Below are 11,740 nucleotides of genomic sequence, written 5' to 3'. Positions count from 1 at the left end.
CCCCCCTCGAGCATTATAACAGAAGAGGAGATTGAAGGTTTATTTTTATTTAATGGTAGACGTCTCGGGAGATGGTTTAGCGGCGAACCAGGCGAGCTGTCGCAGGAAGCCGAGCCGAGCGCCTCCGCCACCTCCGAGACGAGATATGTGGAGCCTGCCGCTCTGACGAAGTTACTGATTTAACATCTAAAAAATGAATCTCTGGAAATAGCCGATTGTCAGTCGTTTCCGGAGAATTTCACCGTTTCTTACAAGAACTATTTGTATTTAGTGGCTCACAGAGACGAATTCATTTTGCCAGTGTGCCCCCTCCCTCCGCCTCCTCGAATGAATGGGTTCCTGTATTCAGGGCCCAAGCAGCTGCAATGAACAAGATGGCGTTCAAAGCCTTTTTCATCGCCGCTTCTTCTCAGACTGAGAGAGACAGCTGCTGAGCATCGGATGGGTTCAGGCTTGACAAAAAGGATTTCTATGATTTCTCCCTCTCGTAAAAACGTACACAATGTGTTTGTGTTAATACATTTAAAATCGGATGGCATTCCTTGTCGGATGAATGTATTGAGTGCAGCTTGAATGCAGGACAACATGGTGGGGAAGGGGTGTTGTACATTTTGACTATGAACCTGATTACCTGGAAACATGGCAGCTATGATCAATTTTTGTATAGTTTATAAGAAATAAACATTTGACTAAGATTTTTATACAAAACTTGATTTGAAGCATCTGTAATGATGCATCAGGAAAACATATTTTCATAATCTTTACCAGTTAAAATATTTTTGAACAGATAAACAAAAAGGTGTCGTAATTTAAAATTCAATCTTGAAAGTTTGGGCCCAGGTCTGGTGTTTTTTCCCCAACATTTGATCCCAAACTCGATATACTAATATCTTTTTTTCTTGTATCCTCTTTTTACTCACAGTTGCTACTGTCTTGGTTTCACTATCACTGTAATTTCACACTGTGCTGTGATTTATCAAATAATAACTTGATTGAACTGATCCAGCACTTTAGATTTTGTAAACCACTGCATTTAGAATGCAGGACAGAGCTCAGAGTTTAAAGTTGTATACTCTCTTGTTTGGGAACTGTAACTCCAAGCTCACCCAACCACATTCAGTCATCAAACTCAGCCTAAAAATTATTGGCAGATAATGTGATCTGGATGTGACCCACAAGGTACTGACACTGTTACCCTGGTGGATCGTGAGGGCACGACCAGCATGACAACTAGTCTTGATGGCTATGCAATGATACAAGTAGAGTATGATGAGCCTGTCTGAAGTCAGTAATGTGTGTCTCTGTGTTTGCACTCCGCAGAGCTTTTCAGTAGGATGTGTGTCACCACAATATAATGACCATGTGTTTAAAAACTTTTTCTGTGCAGACCTTTGTTTTTGAATAGGGATTTTAATCTCATTCATGTATTTATTTATTTATTTTTAATCCGTGAGTGAGGGACATGGATGGGATTAAATTCTTAGTCTGCGGATTATATCTCTTTGGGATTATATGGCTTTGGTCAGTGATAGGGCTGATTTTTCTTCACCTCTGAAATTATCTGCATTTAACTATATGCCCAGTATGAGTCTTTTTAAAGGCATCAAATAATTTTTGGCTATGTGTGTACTAGGGCAATATAGCTCAAAATTGTATCACAATGTTTCAAAGAAATTTGCGATAAGATAACGATGTGTATGACCATATGGAAGAAAAAATACTCAACATTTTAGCGCTGATTGCAGCTTGCAGGCAGCAGCCTATATTATTGCAGTCTAAATGAAGGACATTTTCCTTCTTGCCCAGTTAGCACCAGGTGTCTGGTTGATCTGTTAGCAGCCAAGACCGGTGTGCTGGCCTTTTCTTCTTCCAACAGAAGCTGGATCATCTTTTTTCTTTCTGTGACTAGTTTGAACTGAGGTAGGCCTATTTCCACTTGAGCATCGCGGAGCACCCGCTGCCGCTTCCAGCTGTGAGCAAAGCAGCCACAACCTTTTTTCCAACCTGCACTGCTCTCTCAGTCCTGGGGTCCTTCAGACTCCTCTCAGACAATAAAGAAAGACAGTTGGTCTCTCTCTGTCTTTCACACACACCCTCTCTCCCCCTCACGCACACACTAGGGTGGCTAGATGATCTTTTTTGTAGATCAGAGCTATAGGTGCTTACAAACACATGTTAGGATATTCTTATCACAGATTCATCCCACAGTGGTGGCTGTGCTTTCCATCATCAGGTTTAAAACAGGTTAAATCACCAGTCAAGTATTCAAGATAGTCTAATCCTTGCAATAGACAAATGAAAGCACACCAATAACACTCACAAAAGGAAGGGACACTTTAATAACTAAAGGCAGGAATTATTGCTGATATGACTGCCTGCCAAAATGAATAGGCATGGGGCTGGGGGTTAGGTTAGAGAGAAATATAAATTTTTAATCTGTTCTTACTTGATTTTTGGGGTAAAGAGACACGGTTCTCACAAAACAAGTTTAGATTTTTTTTTATAGGTAAATGAAATTGATCGATAGCAATGTGCAAACGATGGCCAAAGCATGAAAGTCTGGTCCCGTTATTGAGAGCGATGGCTTTGACAACATTGGCCCTGCTGTCTGTTGTCACACACTGTCCTCTTCCACAACTTAAGAAACTTCCTTAAACCATCTGCAATATTTTCTCCCGTGTGATCCTCGGGAAAGGAAACCTTTCTCAAGACAGTAGTTGTGCAGCTTCCAGTCGTGGTTGATGTAGTGCACTGTTAGGCTGATGTATGGCTTTGTGGTTCGGCTCGACAACATGTCCGTGGTTGAGGCAAAAATTTCCACCACTGATTCTGCTAGTCTGTCGCAGCATGCTTCACAAATCGCAGGCAAGGATATGTAACTGCTAACTAATGCTGGTTATGAAGACTGTTTTCACTCCATCTCAGTGATTGGATGTTGTGGCTTCAGCTGTCCAGTCTTTATTGGCTTTTTTTACATGGTTAATTTACACCATCAGTATATTTTGAATGGTCCTGTAAGTACCATAGTACCATTTAAGAAGATCTTATCAACTGTATGGCTGAAGGTAAACATAGTACCACCATATAGTTAATGTCTTGTTTGCTAGTTTAAATCCATGTAACATGTAAATCCAGAACGTTCATGGTTTTTATTTTGTATAAGGACACTTTATATTTACTCAGAGGTAGCACTCTTTTATTTATGTCCAACTTTATTATTACAAAAACGTGTGGCCTGTTGCTAATACAAGCAACCCCACTCTGCCAACCTAGGGAAGTGGGCTGTCGATTGCCAAAAAACTGTTACATGATTGGTTTGATAAAACCCCCTGTTTGACTTGTTGTCAGTACATTGTAAAGCAGTGAGGTGTTTTTAACAGTAAATCTACGTATTAAGGAACTGCATCTAGCTCTCCAGTGGTGTCATTGTTTGTATGATCTATAAACAATACTGGTTAAAAATATTGGAATAAAAGTAAACCGTTTCATTACAGTATAATATGTCTGTGATAGCTTTATCCAATACTCTTTTTATTTTAAGTCTGACCTCATCCAAGCTTTCAGAGGCAGTAATACAAGAGGTGAAGTGCTTGTTACAAGGGATGTTAGGAGTGAGATTTCTTTGTATTCCTTTAAAAAAACAAAAAGGACAGGGAATTTAAATGAAAATGGTGGTATGTCATCTCACTGTAGGTTCAGTTGCTCAAAGATCAGTTTTCTGTTAAACCTCTGTTTGGTTCTTTATGTCATCATTTTAGTGCAAGTGCCGGAAAGAAAACTCAGAACAGCATGTCTGCTAATGCCTGGGCCTTGACTTAACCATTATGTGCTTTTGAAGAAAGGCTCTACTTATCCACATTTTTGTGTTCATCATGTAGCAAATTCTTGTATCTTAATTTAAATGGAACATTAGTGGTGGCCTGTGCATTATGTCTTCCATTACTCTCCCCTTAGGTCTGGTGTATTGTGGTTAAGCAATCTAAATGCCCTATCCTCTTCACTATCTAAGCCTTTTACTGAACACAACTGAAATGGTTTCATCAGGGTGTGTTGCACATCCATGTGTAACTGAGGGGCCAATTATTGTCTATTTGTCGCTCTCTGCCGATCTAGTTGTGTTTTAAACAATACTTTGCTTACTAGATGTGTAGAGAATTCATTAAAAGATCTACCATCAGCTGATCTACCTGTATTCAGTAGCACCAATCTCCAGTCTAGCTAGTTGTATACACACCACACACGCACACACACACGGTTATCACCAGTTGCAGGTCTTCATGTCATTTATAACCCTAAATAAAAGTGGAAGGCCTAAGCCAGTATCCTGTTTCAGAATCAGATTTTGCGTATTCTCAAATGTTTTCAAATATGGTGCTGGGTGCAAATGCCAGTACACTCACATCCAAGTTATTTCCATCTACACGGTGAAGAACAAGGTGGCTACACGGTGAAGAACAAGGTGGAGTTTGAGTTGCAGTGAAAGGGTGGATGCTGGAAATAATCCCACAGAGTGAAACACCCAAAGAGTACTGTCAAAACAGGTACATGTTGGACTAAAGGGAATTGTCAGATGGAAAAAAACAATCTTTGATCAGATTTAAAGTAGTAAGCTAAAAAATACAGGCACAAGATCATTATAGGTTGTTCTAATCAAAGGAAACTTTGCTGAAACTTTACCTTTTTTTTGGAAATCGGAAACTTACCTGCATCCAATATGGCGTCTAAACTTAGTGTTCGAGCCACTTTTCTCTAACGGAAAGCCCCCCACACAGGTTGTATAGTATAAAAGTATAGCACATATCTTGTATTGAGTTATTTTAGACATAGTGTATGCTGTGCTTTATATGTTGGTAATCAAAGTAAAATACAATGGCAGGTTTCTTACATGCTAGTGAATTCATGAATGGTTGCTGATCAGGTCCATGACTTATTCTTCTCTAATTCATCTTTTCATGTCGTGGGGAATGTGTCATGATATAAAAAATTTCAATTAGTTGGTTAATACAAATTATTGTCCTTTTTAGTTAGTTGAAAGATGCACGTGTGTTTTAAATTGTTGTGATTCAATATAATCGACCAGAGAGTAACAAATACTGAGAACTGCAAAACTTAACACATAAATTGCCATAATGATATTGGGCCTAGTTAGTAACAATTGAGGCTGGTAACACTCTACTATATGTCATTGTCTAATCACAACCTTAATTTGCAGCTAATTGTATATCGGTGTAGTGAAGGAACGTGTATGAAGTTTTGTGATGCTTCTGAGAACACTGGTGACTGAAATCCAAAGCATATTTCACTTGTGGAATATGTGGCAGTTGAGATCTCTAATGCAGTATACTGCCGGCCTTTCGGAGGATGCTACCTTGCCAATAAACCTAATATAAGAAAAGCATCTTTAGCACAAATGACTTGTAGCACAGACCACATGTGACCACATGCATACTTTACTCATCGCATATTACATATTTTAATCGAAAACACAGACAATATGTTCCTAACCTTAACTAGCCAGCAGACGTTGCATCAGGAGATGATTTTAAGCTCTGATGAGTAGGATTGGGAAATATGGGTTAAAAAAATCATATCATTAATATACATATAATTTAGATAATCAGTTAATAGCGATATAGATCAAATCAGCACCACTGCCATGAGGCAGAAGAACTAGAACTGATATTTATAAAAACCTGCTGAATTCATATTTATGTTCCTGGATAAATGGGGCATCGCTTCTTCTTCAACAATGAAGTTAAAACACTGCGTTTTCGTCATAATCGTTGGACAGAACTTATGTCTGCACCAGTGTTTGCATGTGTCTGCCCGTTTCTGCCCCTCTTCACACAAACTGATAATCACATATAGTTAACAATTACTCGGGGTGGTTCTGTTCACATGAATCTTGATGTACTGACTGTGCGCTTCACGTTACATCTCGTGTTGTATAACAGGTTTAAGCATGTCTCATAAACTTTAGAGCAGTGTTCATCAGCCTTTTCGAGCCAGATCACTTTCACAATTCCAAACATAAGCCGAGATCCACACTTTTTAACCAACACTCAGCTTATCTGCGCCACAACCACAGCCTGTGAGTCCTGTGTGTTTGGGAGAATCGAAAGTGAAGAATGTCAAGATTGAACAGTCGATCACGATTGACGGGTTGGCAACCACTGATGCAGAGCTAGTCAAACAAACACAAAGCAAACGTCAGTCCTGTACACGTCCTAATAACTAATAAGAGACTCCGACAGTAGACACTGACACAGGACGACCAAACCTTTACTGTACGTTTGTCCTGATCCTGAAGCAGCACTGGTTATAATAATGCAGCGGAGGAAAACCGCGGAACCATGAATTGATTATGTTTAGTCACTGCATCGATGCAGAGTTGTTCGCCTCTATGCAGGAGCCCAAACAATTGGTCCAGCGGGGTGCTATTCTCAATACCATTGGCTGTTCGTGTTGTCTGTAAAAACATGAATGGAATGAGTTCTATAAACGTTTTATCTACCATGTCTTATATTTCTATAAAGGAAAAGTTATATCGTGATAATTATAATTGTAATCGTTGTATCGCCAAGCCCTATCTGCTAGTCTTAATGAAATGTTTCACTAAGTTTGCCAGTACACATGATTGATTTCATATAAGGTTTATACCAAATCCTTAACCGTTGTCCTCCTGATCAGGGTTGAAGTTATGCTGTGATATATCAATGCAATACTTTGGAGACATTTGTGTTGCTAAAAACTGTTTGATTGGGCTAGATTGAATTGCGATAAATGGTATTTAATGTGCCGTGCATTCACACTATGCATGTCTAGATATTTGGCCAATCAGATGGAGCCCTACTGCCCTAGATAATAAATTAGAGCAATTAATATTTTTCACATGCCAGCCCATGATCTTCTTCATAGAGAAAAACTGTCGCTGTCCAATTTTGTGCCGCCACAGCCTCCTGACAAATTTCTAGTATAGTGGAAAGTGCTGGTGACCTTTTTTTCTCTCCTGCTAAATTCATGTCTATGTTGATATAACATTCATACAACATTCTATGTTGGTTGATTACTATCAAAGAATTGCATAGCTTTTTTTCTCTCTCTTTCAGCTGACGTCTCTGACTCGCTACATTTTAATCATAATCAATCCTTTTTAAATGACGCCACAATATGAACAGTAATCAATACTTTTCTTAGATGAATAAAATCTCTCTTCAGAGCAGTGTGCAGATTCTGCCTGCCCCCTTTCTCTTACGCTGACACACACGCAGACACATCGACACACAAAGAAAAGTGTCATCAGACACATGCAAACTCAGACTGGGTAAAAAAAACTGCAATTAAACTTATAGGATGTATAGAGAGCCAGAGGAGATGGCGGTGCACGCTAGTTTTTTTGTAGATTCGGTTAGCAGATGGCAGTGTGCTAGATAGAGACACAGAAAGGAGCAGGACATTATAGGCAGAGCTAGTAAAAACTGTGAAGTATAACTTTTTTACAGTCCAAAAGACCCCAAATGATCACTGTCAAGAGACTTGGTGGAACTGTACGTGGCTCCCTGGGTGTCTGCCCCGGACTTGGTGGCGCTGTGGCCAGGCTGTGCACCCTCGCCCTCGGGCTGTTGAGCTGTCCATGTTCCATGTGTTTGTAGCCAGATGAAATTTTTTTTTTCAATAAAACGTTGTTGGAACTGAAATAATGCTTTTCCTTTTTTTCAGTATCTGCATAGGCTACTCACTGTATGGGGTCTATGTTAGAAGCGAACCCAAAGCAGAAAGACTTAAACACGTATACTTAAGCATGTTTATTTGTCGCAAGTCATATGGTCATTTCCTGCTGCATATATGCCCGATTGGGTACTGTCTTCTCTATTGGTATTTAATATAAGTCGCAATACTTGACATTCTAGCCAGGCAAATTCTCCTAGTTTTATACTAGGCTTTTGTACAGAAGCATTTTTTTCCTCATGCTATTACAAGGGTCAACAATAAAATGTAAATTCTAACTAAGGTTTTCCCTGTGTAAATTTGTGTGTAGTTTGACAGTAGGTGCTGTCATCTATGCAAAGCTATCACCACTGGCTAAGAGGTCATATCCACTGTTTTGAATAGTCAAACTAAGTGGATTCAGGGCGGCTTAATGACCCATACACAAGCCTGTCAGCGCACACAGTGTGTAACCCTGCAGAAAGCCCATCACAAGCTCCAGCAGTACTTTGTATGTGCATGTCATCGTCTTCTCCACTTTGAATAGAGACCACCTCTTGTATTTATATTCTGGCCCTTACATTTGAGTGCCATAGGGAAAATGTGACCAAACCTGAAACCTGAGATGACAGGGAAAGACTGCCAGTATATTAGAGACGTTCCTTCCTCTTTAAAGCGAGAAAGGCCATAGTCACTTGAGCAAAAGAGTGGGCTGGCTGTCATGTGACTTCTCACACACACTTGGTCTTCTCTTGGAGGCTAGGAGAGAAAGTCTGGGGGAGGGGTATGATTATTAATGATATCAAAGGAGTGTATTTTATGTTTTCAATAAAGTCATGCTTTTGGCTTTGGGCTAGCCTTCCTTTCCTTTTTTTCTTCTCCCTTTTTAAATCTAACTCGTTCATTTCCCTGTATGAAAGCTGGTTGTGCAAATGTCCCAAGAACAAAACATACCTTTGTTAATGTATATAACCTTTTTTTCTTAGTTTTTTGTTTAAAAATGAAATCCGTTTAGCTTGAGCGTTATTCTCAGAGTTGCTTTTTTCAGGTTTTTTGTTATGGTCATATGATGTGTTACAAGACCAGTTTACAGTGAATCACATCAGATGTTTTTTTTTTTTATTTGTGCTAGGTTCGCCATCTCCTACTCTTTCTCTCTGAGTTGGGTTTGTGCCAGTTTGCTTTCACTTTATTATAGCCAGTGTTTTCTATTCCTACCAACAATGCACCTCGTTGAGTAAGAGCACTGCATCATGGAATGTTTTACTAATCAATCATTTAAACTCTGTCAGTCGCATTGATGTTATGCCCTCTATCATCAGACTTTACCCACAGCAGGCAGACACAAAGCGAGACTACACATATCAAATTGTACCCATTTAAATGATAGTTCACCCAAATTCCACATCTAGCTTTAAGAATGTTTTAATGCTAGCCCAAGCCTATATTGGCATATTGACTATATTTAACTGATACTTTTTGTAGGTTTAAGATGAATGGTTACTCAGTACCGTACTTTTCTAAATGTAGGATGATTTCCATAACAAAAATGATCTGGATCGCACTCGTCTCTCAGCCCCATCCAGTCGGTACCAGTCCAGCCCCTGAACCCACCACCCCCACTCCCAACCAACAACCCTCCACACTGAACGCAACAACAAGCAGACATGTTGCTGAGCTAGCAGCTTGTTAGCTACCACGGGTTGACCACAGCAAGCGAAACCCTGCAGTGTGGAGGGATGCAAGGAAGAGAATGTGTCCGTGCACATTCCTCCTTAGAACATTACTGTTCGAGATCAACAGTTACACTTTATTTCTTCTGACGTGCCATGACGCTGTGCTCAGTACGGAGTAATGTAGACGTTACTCGGCACTGAAACTCTGTTGTGAAACTCCGTACTGTAACTCAGGACATTACACCTACATTGGCCGACTGTCCTGCTAAAACTTGAATAAACATGAGGACGGTGTAACTTACCATTCGGACACATCCTGTTGAAACAGACTGTAAATATGTGGCTGGTCTTCTATAGCTGCAAACATAGCAACGTGACTTTCGGCTGAGAATCCAGAATGAGACTGGTGATATGCCTGGTCGTGTGTCTAGAGATAGGCAGGAGTGAAGACATGGAAATACACATTGCAGCAGTTTTTTCGACTTTATACCACTGATATATCATCTTAGGGATAACGATACTTAAAGTTAAATCCCAGAAAGATGTAAAATATGGGCCCTTTTAAAATTTGACATAAAGAATTTCAGATGATGGGCAGTAGGTAGTCATGGTAACACAAACCATTTATAATCCCATCATAACAGTATGGGGAGTTTAATGTCACCAATATTCCTAACCTTAAACCAATAACATGTTTATTTCTAAGTAAAATAAGAGGGCTGAAAATGTGTTTATTGTTCTACTTTTAGTAACACACACGGTAACTGTATTGTATTATTGACAGAATGTAGCTTCCTTTTAGCTTTTAGGTAGTTTGACTTTTGTCCAGGAAATGCAAGTGTTTCACAATACACTTATTGCCCCTGGCTTCAAGTCCACTGATGTGGAAAGGTTTTTGTGTCACGCATGCATCTCTGAAGTGTCCTGTAAAATTTCTTTTTTTTTTTTTTTTTTTTTTACTGATGCCAGCCCTTCAGTCCTCCTGATAGGGGGCTTTAGTGGTCTGCATGATGTCACACAAATTGAAAGCCTACAAAGCAAATGTATGTCAGGTATTTTGTTAATGCATGTGTCATTCTTCCAAGCATGTAGGTCTGGTACGGACGTTTCATTGGCAAAGGTCAATTTGAAGATGATAATGAAACCTCTTGGAACTATTTCACTGGATTTATACCAAAAGGAAATGTACTATTCGGGGAAACATAGAAAAGATTGTTTCACTGCACTGCATTTTGTTTGCGTCAGATGGTCATAAACTGAGCAGAACATCATGATCAGAACTGTGTCAGCTTATGCATACACATTCGTAGCCTCAGGATTTTGCTCCATTTTCAGTGGAGCAAAATGGGTTATGGAGCCTGAGGCTTTTTATTTTCAGTTCAGCCATTCTTCTTGAGACCCATACGGATTTGAAATCCACCTACTCAGACATTGATTAAAACAAATCCAGTTTGTCAAATTTCCTCATTGCCTACTGTGTGTCATTAGAAGAGTGCTCATGTGCGCAGTGCTCATGACTTTACAGTGACGTAGTTGTACACATAAAGAACCACCACCATTCTTCCCTTCATGGCAAGTTGCAAAACTAGTTGGTCGAGTTAGTACTTGTTCTAAGTGTAGCCATTTAAGTATTCCTGTCATTTAACCACAATGCTGGAGAGTGACTGAGTGATCAAGTTACAACATTGACCAGCCAAGAAACGTGTGATTGATTGAAGCTACAGCATTGGTCTGCAGGTTAAGTTTTGGGATTTTGTCCATTGGGGTTTCCCTTTCAAAAGGAATTTAAGTGAATCGTTTTGTTTTTTTTTAATCTTTAGATCCTTTAAAAAAAACTTTTTAAGTGCCTAACAACAAACCAGATTTTTGCAAAACCTTTAGCTACTTTCCATGGAAGACGATCAATGGTACTGCCCCACATGTGAAAAGCACACTTCTCTATGTGACTACTGTGTTCAGTGAGTAGCAGAGAAGCGAAACAGCAGTTTGTTATCCAGACAGAGGCTGTGCATAATGGAACAGACAAAAGCTGCTTTCAGACATGCACTGCAACCCTGAACTTTACTTGAAATTTCCTAGAGGAACCGCATGTGTGAGCACAAATGTCTAAATTTGTTGAACTGAACTTTAAAAAGGCTTTGCCCTCCCAGCTTTCTTGTGGCTCCCCACTGGTACGTGCCAAGTGGACACCCTGAGCACATAGGTTGTGTGCGCACATAGTACACTGTTGGTTGGGATGATACTGCAGCTTGACTTCTTCCCCTCTTTCACTGTCTTGAGTTGTAGCTATACTTTCTCAAACTTACAGTGTCACCATGTCTTATCTGTCGTTTCTAGATGTCTAACAATTCTCCAAA

General features: G+C 39.7%; 1 protein-coding gene across 2 annotated transcripts in view; it reads left to right on the top strand.

Moving 5' to 3' along the window:
* LOC133956446 (guanine nucleotide-binding protein G(I)/G(S)/G(T) subunit beta-1) overlaps window positions 1-11,740 on the top strand; it is a 32,543-nt gene that overhangs the window by 787 nt on the left and 20,016 nt on the right. The gene's annotated exons all lie outside the window — the stretch shown is intronic.

Source organism: Platichthys flesus, chromosome 7 (genome assembly GCF_949316205.1).
Source record: "Platichthys flesus chromosome 7, fPlaFle2.1, whole genome shotgun sequence".
In the NCBI taxonomy this organism is placed as follows: domain Eukaryota; kingdom Metazoa; phylum Chordata; class Actinopteri; order Pleuronectiformes; family Pleuronectidae; genus Platichthys; species Platichthys flesus.
Note: the sequence above shows the minus strand (reverse complement) of the source record. Positions and strands in the feature narration are given on the sequence as shown.